The sequence below is a fragment of the Actinia tenebrosa genome, unplaced genomic scaffold, assembly GCF_029948245.1.
Source record: "Actinia tenebrosa isolate PJP-AT-01 unplaced genomic scaffold, QUT_ActTen_1.0 PGA_scaffold9__36_contigs__length_13948895, whole genome shotgun sequence".
NCBI classification, from domain to species: Eukaryota; Metazoa; Cnidaria; class Anthozoa; order Actiniaria; family Actiniidae; genus Actinia; species Actinia tenebrosa.
This window is the reverse complement of record NW_028292586.1, coordinates 12100494-12115778: the sequence shown is the minus strand read 5'-3', so window position 1 is coordinate 12115778 and position 15285 is coordinate 12100494. Positions and strand designations below refer to the sequence as shown.

The 15285-nt window shown below is 36.5% G+C and overlaps 1 long non-coding RNA gene across 1 annotated transcript in view; it reads right to left on the bottom strand.

The window, feature by feature from the left end:
- Positions 1 to 7272: 7272 nt before the first annotated feature.
- Positions 7273 to 15285, bottom strand: part of LOC148904855 (uncharacterized) — a 210401-nt gene continuing 202388 nt past the window's right edge. The window contains exons 2-3 of the long non-coding RNA XR_016118844.1: positions 8673 to 8796; positions 7273 to 7462 (exon numbers count right to left, since the gene is read on the bottom strand). This is a non-coding gene — a long non-coding RNA (uncharacterized LOC148904855). The remainder of the gene's footprint in view (positions 7463 to 8672; positions 8797 to 15285) is intronic.

Here is a 15285-nt window from a genome sequence, read left to right as displayed (position 1 = left end):
TAATGGGTTGCCTGTGGTTATCCAGCCTAAAAATGCGGTGTTTTTTTTTCTGTTTTCTATTTCCTTCTCGATAAAAAGGAAAAGTTGCGCAATACTACCCAGAAGTGTTTTCAACATTTCCCAAAAGGCTTGTTGCGGGCATATGGTACAGAGATAGTGGGTATAGTTTGATTTATAGCGGCTTTGCATCATCACGTGATGGCAGCAATGACAGGAGGCAGGAACAGTGCAATCTGGTCTCTTCATTTACATGAAAAACAATCGAGTCTCCAGTGGAAAAAGATTATTTTTGTGCCTCCTTTCATGGCTGCCATCACAAGATGGTGCAAAGACTATTGTGTGCCTCCTTTCATGGCTGCCATCACATGATGGTGCAAAGCCTCTATTGTCGTGCCTCCTGTCATGGCTGCCATCACATGATGGTGCAAAGCCTCTATTGTCGTGCCTCCTGTCATGGCTGCCATCACATGATGGTGCAATACCTATATTGCCGTGTGACAGTTGACAATCAATGTCACTAAATAGACCATTTTCGAGTTCCAAACTACCGCTGTGTTTTTTGATTACAGACTCATTTACACAGGGGTTAGCCTCGATTGTGTACAAAATATTCGCATGTGTTCCAGAGGGCTTACCATAAACCACGAAACGAAACGAAACGAAACAATTCAAAATGGCGCCACAACAACAGTAGTTGAAGTATTTCAATATAGTTTATAATTTGTGGCTTTTGGTACATGGAAAGTTTACACTGCTCTCACCACTGAGATTCAAAGTAATCTCTAATTTTCTAAGACATGGAGCTACACAGTTTTCATCCAATTTCATGAGTAAGCTTACAGTTAAACATGGGATCGCAAAGCCTCGGGTTACAGTCTCGTTTCGCATTTTACACATCTGTAAAATGCTAAATGACGGTTTCGCATTTTAAAGATCTGTTAAACGCGAAATCCTCGTTTCGCATTTTGTTTCGTTTCGTTTCGTTTCGTGGTTTATGGTAAGCCGTTCCAGAGTCTAGTCGAGTTTCAAAGTGTTTGTTTTGTATGAGACTAACCCTGAATAAATGAGTCTGTGATCATGGAACACAGCGGTAATTTGAAACTCGAAACTGATCGGCTATTGTCAGAGTGATTTATTGGGGGTGGAGATGCGTATCACGTGCAAATTAATGTCTACGCATGATGTTTTTCGTTAGCTGCTAAAATTCAAGGCTCTTTGAAGAAGTTACCACGTAATCGGGTAGAAGAGCAAGATTTTAATAAAGTTTCCAATTGTCGTTAATTACAGGATCCTAGTCAACTACAGTGCAGCTCTCTTGCACTGCTGGAGCAAAATTTCTGCAAACTCGCTGTGCCAAAGTCCTCAATTTCCCAAAAATTCTTTCCTCAGTTTCATTCCACAGCAAGTAGGTTGAATATTCTTAGAGAGATTCTCTTTGTGTCATAATGATGGCTTAGTTTTGGTCGTCCAACTATTAGACATCAAAACTTTCGAAATCTCCCTTAGATTGGCTGCCAAAATTTCATAAAACCTCGCTGAAAGCTTTAAGAGACTGTATAATCATATGATGGTAGTAAAAATCTAGCAGTAATAACAAGGCCGATGAAACTGGTCGGGTTTCTAAACTTCACCTACAAAAAACGCTTGTACCTCCGGGACGAGCTCACATTTTGACTACCGTTTGCATTCTTGTCATAACTTTGGTTTGAGCTGTCCGCTAAGTGGCTAATAGCTGTGGTGGTTTACGTACAAAATCTTATATTTCGGTGCAGACATAGTTTGAAGGACCGAAGATTGCTTTAATTTAATTCTCTACTTTCGCGTGCTTTGCGCCTTGACGGGGTGCAAAAATCAGAAGAAAACAAATTCCTGAAATGAAATGTTCTTGAATTGAATATACACTTAACCTGCTTTTATCTGTTAAATACTGATTATTAGTTCAGTCCAATTAGTTGATTTCCACCGTTAAGAACATCACACAAGTTTGGTATTGGCTTACGAAGAAATATTTAAAATTTACTTTAAACTTCTTAAAGATTCTATTTCTTTCTGTTTGTTACCATTTCTTTTTATATTTGCATATCACACGCAGAGGTATTTTCAACATTGTCTGATCAGCCTTCAGTACAATGCGTTTTCCCCCCATTAATTGCCCCCAAAGCCGCAAAGTATCATGCGTATACGAAAGTAGAGACATCAAGAGAATGGAAGTGATTTCCAGCCTATTTCGTACGAGATGCTGTGAGACAAGTCAACTAAAAAAGTGACTAGCAGTATTACTCGTGGAATGTTGGCGGACTGATTGGTCTCAAACTCATCCCAGACCCACACAGGAGCAATACGAACATTGTTAATGGAGCGGAATGGTTGGGAAACCTATTTTTCTATGTTTTTGCTTGACTTTATCGATATGACGTTGACCGTGCACAGAGAAGAAAAAATGGTTCTGTACTTTGTTTATAGCGGAGCACCATACTTAAGAAAAAATGGTAAACAATTTTTCCATACGACAATCTAGCTGCTCTTGTCTGGCTCTCATCCCAAGCACCCTGATGTTGTTCCACCAAACAAGATGTAGCAGCTGTCTTGACGTTTTAGTACCAACGGCTCCGCTAGTCCATAGCTTTTCTATTTGTTGATCGTCTAGAGCATGACACTGGTTCGGTAGACCAACTTTACCAGCGCTTTTTAGCTGCTTTCTCTTCGACGCTAGCTTGTTGCTCAGATCTTGGTCTTCGCCGATATCAAACCTTTCTCCCTCTTTCCTCTCCAGGAAATAACGACGGAAGGTATTTGGGTAAGTTGTAAGAGTTGATGGCTCGTATTCTTTTCCAGCCGACTGTTTTCTTGTGTCTCGGATTTCCATGAAAAAAATGTTTCAGCATTTTGTTTGAGTTTTCCTTTGTTATGCTCAGGAAATCCAAGTCCTCTCCGTACCGATCCTTGTGCCACAACGCCAGGCGACGCAAAACGGTTTCAGTAGCTTTTACTGTATTTTGTGCTTTTTGATTAACCACGAAGTCATCTATGTCTTCGTCTTGCATGGGTACACAAGTAATTGCATGTTTTGTCGTGGAGTTTTCGTTTAAAACCTTTGATCATGAGTTGTTTTCTTTTTCACAACCTACGTTTCCAACCTCGTCTCCTGGCCCGTCCCCGACTTTCTTATTTTCGATTTCCATGTCAACCATGGGTAAAAAGTCAAAGGAAAATTCAAACAAAGGTTCGTCAAGGTTTTCTTCATGAGATTCGTCCATATTAACGTCTTGAAAAGGTATTTAACGACAATAAATGTTGAAAAAAGTTATTTATCACAACAATGTTGCGACTACGGCCAATACGAAATATATTTTCTCCCAACTAGCCGCCAATATAAACCCGTATTTGTCAGCTCAAAATCGCAATAAGTTATAAATATTTTCTGCTCACCTTAACCAGTTTTCAAGTCTGATTTTTGGTCTTGATTTGCTCTAAATCTCCAGATTTTCGATTTCAATGAAAGACATCCGAGGTAAATTTCACTAAACTTGACATTGTATTGGATTATCTGTAGTTATCTTTCGTTTTTTTAAGTAAAAGAGATTCGAAGCCTAAGACTGTCGGCCTTGGAAAACTTTGTCGAAGAATCTTCCAAGAACAAAACTAGCCCCTGGGGGTGGTGGTGAGTAGTGTACAAAATTCCTAAGTGGGATGGTATACTCGCGCAAAGAAAACAATGTAGTGCATTTCGATTCGATTTCACTGCATGGGTTTTATTATAGGAGAATTTCATTCAAATTGTTCTCCCTGTGACTTCCGTATCGGGAGCTCCGCTTTTAGGCAGTGCCTAAATATATATTACTTTTAGGGAATATAAAATGTTTTCCCTAAAAATTGTTTTAAAATAGTTATTATTTGTATATGATTTTATTAATTGTTTATCGAAAAGGACTGAAATTGCCTTTTTTATGCTTTCTTATTTATCATCTAGTAACTTATCTGTATCGCCGTGGAAATATTTATCCGCATAGTTTGTGGTCATTGGATAAAAGTTTTTACTTTCAAAATGTTCATATATGAAAATAATAAGGAAATGAGCATTTTTAGCAAAACTTGCTTTGGTTCGTCGTGCACAGTCAGTATCATGTGATGGTACGGTTCAACCTCAAACGCAAAACAATAGCTTTATTCTTTGGAGTTTCCAAACCATTCCACTCCATCAACTATGATACAAACAATTAGGTTTAAGAAGTTTTTTTTTTCCAAATGAATTTTACTCGTATTACTGCAGTTTTCGATATTCTGAGAACAAGGAAGTTACGAGCTGCACGCCGAAATTTGGTTTTTTGCTGCCGTCGGTACTTATCGAAATAGCCATACATGTGTTCTAATAGACCTGTACCCCCAGACATGCAATTGTCCGCTGTGAATTTGTCATTTTTAACTAAAGTTTTTTCAGTCGATATAACACCTGACATAATGAATCTTTGTAGGGTTACTAAAATAAAGGTGCTTTTTTCAGTGTTGGTATTGGTTTTTCACTCAGTTTAATTTTAACTCATTCGAATTTGCGGTCGCCATTTTGGCAAAGGGTCAGTGTATTCAGTTCTCGGCTTTGATCGATATCAAAGAGTGCAACAATGTTGCCTGCGCGAGTCAATAACTCGAACTTTCTTTCAAGAAAGAATAATTTCTTCACAAACCCGGAGAATTGAAGACAAGTTAAAAAATATTTGTAAAGGAAATTGTAGAAAAGCTTGGCTTGTTTTGGGGAATAAATGAATGAATTTCTGAATGAGCAGCCTCCCGAAGTGGAGGAAATAATCAACATTCGATGCGGCTGCCTTCGTCTCTTGAAGTGCATTTTTATTAATATTAATTATTCAAAGCACAAAAACTACCATCTCTTTGAGTTCCTGTGATTTTATTTGTAGTTCATTTGCTCATGATTACAGCATGCTTACTTTGAAGTTAACACTCTGAAGACATTTAAATTTTACTCTTTGAATTAATCACTATTCATTTGACCAATTTATTATTTTTTTGAACTACTGAGCTTTTAGTTAACATCAGCTTATCTATAATCTATTATCGAGATCATGGGAAACAACAAACGCATGTTATAAGTAATTACATGACTTGAGGAAAATTAGTCATTAAATGTCTCCGAAGCCGAGGGGACATTTAATGACTAATATCCCGAAAAAGTCATGTAATTACTTTGTAATAACATGATTTCCGAGGAATAACACTAGAAATATAGAAAAAATGTGTTAGATATAGTTAGATGCATAAATTACAGAGTATTACAAAGCTGCTGATTTACGCAATGACGCTAGGGAATTTGCCTTTTTTTTAATGACACTATGCAATTGCACACACTTTCATAATTCGAAATTCATTCAGTCATTTGCATATGCACTGATGATATTCATTCAAGTTTAAGCTCGCTAGGATGGCTCAAAGACGTTTTTCTTTCGTATCCCAAGTAAAAGTGGAGGAAGCAAGGGAAAAGACAGTCCCCTTGAGTACCAAAAGGCACACACTTTGGAGTTCCACTGTCTATAAGCATTGGGCCAAAGAGAGAAACAAAGCGTTCGAAGATTTTGAGCCAGAAAACGTAAGATTTCCGAGTGTGCCGATGCTAGAAAACATCACAATCGAGGAAATAGACTACTGGTTCAGTAGATTTGCGGTTGAAGTAAAGAAGAAGGATGGCAGTAATTACTGACACGAAGTTCTATACAATTTATTTTGTGGTTTGAGTCGTGTAATCAAAGAAGTTCATCTAGTAATTTCAATCTTTCATTCAACTCAATTAAAGAAATTTCAGCAAACACTCGACGGTCGCCTAAGAGAGCTACAGGCTTCACAACAACCATTTAAAAAGCAAGCGGATGCCATCACAATCAACGATGAAAATGAAATGTGGAGCAAAGGAGTGTTAGGAACACATTCTCCAGATCTTGCTATCAACACCCTTATGTTTCTTTTTATTGTTCGTTCTTCGTGGAGGGAAAGAACTACGCGAGTTGAGCCATGAGCAGATTGAGTTTGAAGAAAAGCCTGATGGTTCCATGCTTGTTACGTATAAAGAGAAAGTCTCCAAAACGAATCAAGGGGGGTTGATGAGAAGAAAGATTGAGAGAAAGATAGTACAGCACCATGAAGATTCTTCAGATGAGAAGTCTTTCACTTTTAATTACTTCTCCTACATCAACAAATGGTAAGCAGAAAGTGTTAAAACTTTGAAATCACCTACGTAAAATATCATTCCAAATTCATTCTAACATTTGACATTTATTTCGATAGTCCTGATAATGTTCCTGTCCCAGCATTTTACCTCAGGCCCAGAAAAAATTGGAAGTATGGAGATAAAATATGGTTTGATAAAAGTCCTATTGGCCATAATATGCTACAAAACCGATTTAAACAGATGTGCAAAGATGCTGATCTAGATGGTAATTTCACGAACCACTATGGTCGATCGTTCTACTGCAATAATCATCAAACCGAAAGAAATTTATTTTTGGAGAAAATGTGCAAAAGACACGGAACTGTATGATTTTTTAAGGTATTTACTTTCAAAAAATCAATAAATAGTCTTCGATGATTACAGGTTTGTGTGCGAAATTTTGCAAGATGGAGGTCATGTTCTGTCTTCAGAATGATATTTTAATAGAATCGATAATTTTTTAATTTTATTTAAACATATAAATACTTGAAGTTTACTCCAAGAGCTCTTATTCGAGCTCATCTAGGGAGTTCAATAAATAGAGGATATTACATGGGCGCGCGGAAATACGAAATTTATCTTCGAGTGTTGAAAAGATCTCTCACAAGTGAGCGCAGCGAACGAGTGAGAGATTTTCAACACGAGAAGATAAATTTCGTATCTCCAAGCGCCCATGTAATATTCTGTTTATTATATAATTATCAATAAAGTATGTTTTGGCTTTTTCAGGCAATTCTTTCCGTGTATTTTCGAATAACCATCGCAATGGTGTTATTTTCACACGTGAAAATAACATGTTATTTTCACGTGTGAAGATATCAATTTTTCGAAATAGAGAAAAATAGATATTTCATTGGTAATTATATAATAATTGTATTTATTTCGAAAAAACAACAACAAAACAACAACAGTTATATGACAATTCCATATCGTGTCTTGCAAAATGACATGAGCATATGAAGATTTTAAGATCTTGAGCGTCGAAAAAAAAACTACAAAACCTGTGGGTACCTATATATTTTCTGCATTTATTCATTTCATATTCATAAGCTTGAATTGTCTTAAAGGTCTAAAGAACATACTGCGCAGGACAATTCGGGTTTTCTGGCCATGTTTAAACTAGTACTGATGCTACAAATCCAACCTTATCTTCCACGCCATTCGACAGGAAAACCGAGGCCATGCACAATACCAATATCAACAGAATTTTCTTGGCCATTCTTTAAGCTTCTTTACTGCAAAACTGTCCTGAAAATTTCAATTTTTTTGCAGAACTTAATTAGTAAAACTAAATAAGGTGATACGCAGACCAGCATCTGTCTCGTACCAAATGCCGAAGAGGCCTTTGGGAAGGAACGAAACGAAGATAACTGGGTACGAGAATGGTAAGATGTCTAAGATTCTGACATTTTAATATTCTGTGTGCATGCGCAGTTATCCGGAATAACTATCAACTACCTAACTAAGCTTTGAGACACAGGTTTTAAAACCATTGATTCACAAATAAAAAAGATATAGCTGCACTACATTGCCTTCAAACATTATTGCTGCATTTGGATCGAGGAAGGAGTCAGACTTAATCGAAATCAGTGAACTAATGTCAGCCTCGACCGGCAACGCCTGGATTTCTATGGCATGGGTAGCGTAGTGGCTTATCGCTCGCCTCTCACCGCGGTGGTCCGGGTTCCCGGTTCCGATTTTCCTTCCTTCGTAAAGAATCAACATTTGAGTTTGAAAATATAGAATGTAGTGGTAGTGCGTGTTGAGCGCGTCCACTGAAGAGCTCCGTACGTACGGGGAGTGATGGTTGTAAAATACAAGGGTTTTTTTCAATTGTTACGCATGGTTGAACATTAACTAGTTTCTAATCACCTGCTTTATCCTTGCCAAATGCGTCGAATCGAAAAGAATCGTTTGAAAGCTGAAAACATGTAACTCTGATATCTGCTACACCGAATGTAAATATGGTGACCAATTCGAATAACTTGTTGGAATGACGAACCTCTTATGTGTGAAAACGCTTTTGTGTACAGGAACAAAAAAGCGTGAGACAGTAGTGACTAGCCACTAGCACTACTAGCAGTATAAGCCAGTTCATAGTTTAAGAATCGTTTTCAGTGCACATGCGATTTTATCCCGAATTTCTCCACTACTTTTGTTGAAACCTTATTTTGTTGTCAATCTATACAAAAGAAAGGAGAGAAATTCGGGATAAAATCGCATGAGCATTGAAAACTACATAATCTTTAAGTATGAACTGGTTTATTAATCTATCCGAGAAAATGTTTATTGCAATAAAACGCACGACGAAAATGTTCATTTGCTCGCTAACAATTCAACTACAACTGGATTCAACGCGCAGAGTATTGAAAACAGATGCATTTTTGATAGGTGTTTTCTGGGCCTAAAAACATGAGAAGAATGAAGAAAGGTGTTGCAAAAGTAGCTGGAAACATACCTTGATAGATGAGTTGTGCTTTCGTGCTTCCAGAAGAATTGTGGTCTGATGTACAATTAAATTCGTAATTACGTCCCACAATTACGTCTACGTCCCAAGGGCGTTCTGATCCATGGAGGGTAAACTGTCATAGAAAGAAGATCAATTCTAACTTTATATATTTTAACTTCACTTGGACTTTGTGAGTAAAGTTAAGTTTACTTGCTTATATACTGACTACATGAATTGATCAACCCTATACGTTCGTTTCAAGAATATGACGCAGCTTTTCTTTGTAAATACCCACACAGATCGATCTAATGCTCTTTATTTTGTAATGATGGCCCAATAGACACGAATGAGAAACGTTTGCACATGCTCTTAAATAGTATGCAGATTATGCAAACTTAGTGTCCATGCTTGAAACTTTTAAGGCTAATTCTTTCATATTGTATTTGGTAATACAGTATCTTAGTCTGACCAAAGTAAACTCGCGAACGTTTTTGTACACTCGGAGGAAACAAACATTTCATTCTCAATCAAACTCTTCAAAATTCTTAGAAAACGTGCTTAGATGCACGCATGCGCAAGCGTTTTTTTCTAGTGTCGGCCCAATTTTCATGTTACCTTGTCGTAACCAAGGAAAAATGAAAAGGGTGCGATTGACTTTAATTAATAATTAAAAAATATAATTACTTATGATGCGATTAAATCAATAGTAAATATACAATCAAGTTTACAATCAAGTGCTTTCATCGATATAACAAATAATTTCATTCAAAATCCAAGCTAAATTATATCTATTTCAACTGTGTTCTTCTTGAAGCCTTCGTGCCTATCTTTCTGCTAAGATTACACATCAAGATTGATTGTTATCTATTGGTTAGTTGGTTGGCATAAAATGAAAACTCAGACACGTACGAATAAAAACAAATATGTTTTGTTACTGTTTCTTGTTTTTTCTTTACTCTTGGTACTTTTGGAAAATGTATGCACAGTCCAATAGATGTTTGAATTATTTGTGAACTGTAGTGTTACATCTTGTTTCCCACTAAATTTTGGAAGACATTTCATAGGCCTTTGCATGTATTTCACGTATATCACGTATTTCCGATTGAAATTCCGCGGGCACTTGCTTTGTGTTGCGAAGGAGCTTCTTACTTACCTATTTTCACGTTTTGACGCATTGATCGTACACTGATTACATCCACGTAAGAAATACTAAATAAATTTTTAAAATTCAGGAGATCATTGAAATGTCACCAAAATTGTTTTTGGAACTTCTTTGAATACATATTAGTGCATTTTCCTTTTCTAGATTTAATTTTAGTCTCGTTTAGCAGCTTTTCATAAAACTAGTCTAGCATCTTGTGAGCTGAATTATGCAAATGACCTGTTTCTATTTGTTCGGCTTCAAGAGCTAGCCGAACACAGATTAAATATACAAATACTTTTCTTAGGTAAAAACTACATTGAAATCAAGGTAGTTCTAAAGGTATCTGTATGTGGAAAATGCTATAGTCACATTCAGGCTTCAGCATTTGTTACGATACCAATAAGAACAGCAAAATAATGATTAATTTAGTGACGTAGAAGAATGTCAGTCTAGGATCGCCAAAGTTAACACAACTAGGAAATTAGGATTTCGATATAGAAAACCCTATTTCTAAGTTTTTGTCAAGTTTTTCGCTGCTCTTCTAACTTTGCAACTAATGAGTTATATCGGATAACTATCGCAAAATCCGACCCTTGGATTGCCGCGCAACCACTTGCAACCGATAAATTTTCTCTCAGGGTCCGTAACAGAAAACTCGACTCAAAAATACGGGTACGTTCCGCAAAACAGGGTATGGTTTTCAGCGATTCTGCACTGGAATACGGTATATAAAATCGCTCTGGAACAGGGTATATGAAATCACGCTCTCTCCTCTATGGATCATAGTATCTATTTTCGCAATACCGGAACAGGGTATGGTTTCAGCAATTTTATTCTGGAATAGGGTCAGGGTTCAGAGAGCTCAGCGACACATCCCTACCCTAAACGGCAAGAGTACCCTCGGGGAAGGAGGTGGAAGTAAAGTCCGAAAGTTATATCAGTGATAATAGGGACATTCGGGAAATAGCGATACACTTTAAGGGACAATAAATTGCTATAAAAATAGTGATATGTTTAGGAGAGCATCTATATTTATTGCATTGACGTTTTCGTGGTCTCGTAGCCGTCAGAGAGGTTTAATGGACTGCTGGGTTCGTTTGTCTTCGTTGATTGAAACACTGCTGCCTTTTTCAGTATAATAATAATAATAATAATAATAATAATAATAATAATAATAATAATAATAATAATAATAATAATAATAATAATAATAATAATAATAATAAATAAATAAATAAAGGGGTTCTTATATAGCGCATTTTTACATGGTCTCAATGCGCTTCACAATCATGACCAGTGGAGGACTTTACGTGCTCACTCGTATTTTAGGCGCTAGTAGCAGCCGTGCAGCTTACAATCATGAGTAATTTGTTAGTAAGTTAGTATTAATGCCTCCAGATTGGGATAGGCTGTTGAACCGGGAAACAATCCCCTATTCTTACGAGCGAACAATTCAGCAGATTCTTTAATGTCCCCCATTTTTACTGTAGGTTAGGAAGGGTTGGGAGACAGGGCCTACGGTTTTAAGGCCTTGTCCGAGAAGACTTGAAGGTCTAACCATTTGCAGATTTAATTACAAAGGCAGCACCTTCTCCTTAGTTATTTTAAGACCCTGAGTGCTGGTCCGGCCGAGGTTTGAATCATGACCTTCCGCACAACAGACCGACGCTCTTCAGTACCAACTGAGCTAGCCGGGTGGCGCCGTTATATTACGATTAATTAACCGTGAAGAGCCAATAAACTTGGTATCTATATAATCATTTTAATTGTAAATAAGTAATTCAACATGGCGGCAAAATTTATAGCCTCCTTCCACTTCCTGTAATATTTCAAGAAACTATCCAAGCCTCCATGCTTAGAGGGTTAAATTGGGTAGTTGTTCAGAAGAAGATATTAGTATAGAATAGCTAATTCCAAGATCGAACAGCAAAAACAAATCTGATTTACCTTTTCAATCCAGTCTTATACTAGCTAGCATCTATGAAGCCGTTGATGCAGTGGCGGATCCAGGGGGTGGGGGGGTTCGAAGGGTTCCACGGAACCCCCCTTGAAGGTTTGATCTTTTAGTAGTAGAAATATGTCTTATATAAATTTTGCTTAAAAGTATCCACAAGGATAATGTTGAACACGAAATGATAAATATTTTCTGTTATAATGTTTAATTTACCTTTAAGTTCCGTTACTAGATAGTAAATTAGGTGATTAGAACCAATTTGTTTTGTCAAACATCGACTAAACAAAAGAGAATTATACACAGTTTAAGAAACGGAACCCCCTTTGAAAAATCCTGGATCCGCCACTGTGATGGTAGTGTCTAGTAAAGCGTTCATAATGTTTGGCTGGGGTAGCGTGGGGCAGTGGGGAGGGGGACTTTTGAGCATTCTGGATTTTAAAACAACATCTTTTTTGGTCACCTTTCCCCTTATACAAACATAAAATTCTTGTAGAATTCTTCCCAGAATTTGTAGAATATTATCGATATAAATATGAAATTACTCCATATTTTTGATAGTACTCCTGGTAAGCTGGATTCACAACTGAGTCCATATTGAATTTGAAATGCAAAATGAGATTTATTTTCTATTTTTTTGGTTTATTTTTGACCAAGAGAAAAGAAAAAATAAGAAACATGACAAAACTTGTTTATTTTTATTCGTACTTGTCTGTGTTTTAATTCAGACACGTATCGTAACAAATGCTGAAGCCTGAATGTGGCAATAGCAGTTTCCACATTCAGAACTTTATACCTTTAGAACTACAATGCATTCAATGTAGTTTTTGACTAAGAACAGCATTTGTATATTTAATCTGTAATCGGCTCGCTCATGATTATCGGATTTTCGTGCGGGAGGTCGTGGTTCGAATCCTGGCCGGACCAACAATCAGGGTCTTAAAATAACTTAGGAGAAAGTGCTGCCTTTGTAATTATATCTGCAAATGGTTAGACTTTCATGTGGCTTGGATGACCTTTAAATGGCGTCCCGTCTTTCCACACTTCATCATTACTAACCAATACCGGAGGGACGTAAAAGAACGCTGTGGACGTAAAGAAATTCTGGCAGTGACCACCCTCAGTGCCTACACTTCATACTAACCATCTCTCATGCTTGTAAATTGCTTAGGAGCGATCTGTCATTCACAACTCATTGTAAAGCGCCTTTGATTATATCCACATAGAAATTAAAGGGCGCTATATAAATCATAAATCATCGTATTGTATTTCTTACAAGAAGTATTCAGTGTACGATCGATACGTCATAATGTGGTATGTAAGAAAGAAGCTCCTTCGCAACACAAAGCAAGTGCTCGCGGTATTAATTTCAATCGGAAAAAGTTGGTAGTAGATTAAGAGACCGTTCTGGGAAAATGAATGGTTTTTAGTGTTCTCAAGCTATCTACTACTAGGAAGTTGAGTATTTAAAATGAGAAATCGAGCGAAATACTGGAATCCGTCAACAAGAAAAAGAAGGACACAGGAAGCCCAATCTCTCGAGGGAAAACAAAACTAACTAATTCCCGAGGGACCAGACATTAAGTGTTTTGTTATATAGCAATAATTGAGAAATATTGAGAAGTCAGTTTACGAAATAAGAACTTTATTTAGCAAGCTAATTGCATGAAAACTGACCATGATTTTACAAATACAACTCCCATACCAAAAACCGAGGAGAGTAGCAGCAGTCTTTTTAGTCGCTTTTTTCGTATTTTGCAAATCCTTTTTCTCAATAAAATCTGTAATTTCTCTGTATGAACACTGGAAAATCTCTATTGTTTCGCTTCGAGCTCCATTTGTACTGAAAATTTGAGCAAAATATCTGCTCCTTCTGTTTTTGATTGGTACAAAATATCACGCCATCAGCGATTTTCAAGTTCTGATCACGTGCACTTGTTTATTTTCACGATTACTGTCACATGCAAGGTATTTCCCGACCGGGAAATAAGTAACTTATTTCCCGGTCGGGATACATTTAGATGTAACTAGTGTCACGTGGTCATCTTTCAACAAAAGAGAGTGTTCATTATATCGGAAAATTTCGTAGCTATATAACAATTCAAACATCTATTGGACTGTGCTTGCATTTTCCAAAACTAACAGGAGTAAAGAATAGACAAGAAACATGACAAAACATGTTTATTTTTATTCGTAAGCTGGATTCATCAAGTCCATATTGAATTTGAAATGCAAAATGAGGTTTATCTTTTACTATCCCAGCCATGGCGCCAAGGATCAGAACGCCCTTCCACCCTTTCTTCTAGAAACTAATTAAAGAATTGCATCATCTCACACTCTATGAAGAAGACCACTAATATTTGGAATGCATGCAAAACCTATGAAATGAATCAGTGGTAGATTGTGGCAATTCTACTCTTATTTTATACATTTTCCAAAACTAACAAGAGTAAAACAAAAATAAGAAACATATCAAAACATGCTTGTTTTTATTCGTACGTGTCTGAGTTTTAATTGTATATCAACCAACTAATCAAATAGATAACAATCAATCTTGAGGTGCAAACTAATTTTAGCAGAAATATAGGCACAGCAGCTTCAAGAAGAACTCAGATGAATAAGATATCATTCAGATTGCTTCTTGAATGTAATTATTTCTTATATTTATTTCAAGAAGAACTCAGTTGAATAAGATATAAATCATATTATTTCTTATGTTTCATCGATGAAAGCACTTGATTGTAAACTTGATTGTATATTTACTATTGATTTATTGTATAATAACTAATTATATTTTTCAATTATTAATTAAAGTCAATCACACCCTTTTCATTTTTCCTTGGTTACGACAAGGCAACATGAATATTGGGCCGACACTAGAAAATCAAACCACCGTGTGACGAACTCATGGATACTTATGTTTCATCGAAGAAAGCACTTGATTGTAAACTTGATTGTATATTTACTATTGATTTATTGTATAATAACTAATTATATTTTTCAATTATTAATTAAAGTCAATCACACCCTTTTCATTTTTCCTTGGTTACGACAAGGCAACATGAATATTGGGCCGACACTAGAAAATCAAACCACCGTGTGACGAACTCGTGGATACTAGTTTGCGTTTTTCAGAGATTGGGCTTCCTGTGTCCTTCTTTTTCTTGTTGACGGATTCCAGTATTTCGCTCGATTTCACATTTTAAATACTCAACTTAGCTGGTAAGATGAGTAAACGTCCTTTTATTATCCTTTTAAAGCCTATTTTGTTTAGTTCTTTGATATTTTCTTGAGTTTGGAAAGAAATTCTCTGATGAAAAGACGTTTTCGATTTCTATGGAGTCAACTGAGTTAAGTATAGAGTAGAATTAAAGATTTATTTGCTAACGCTTTCTCTATTTTCAATTCAAAAGTCGGGCTGAGTGCTTTTATATTTCTGGAATCATTCGACCTACGGGCTCAAAACTGAAAATACGAGATAATCTGCCCGTCTGCCGTTACTATTTATCTTGACCTTCAAGCGCTAT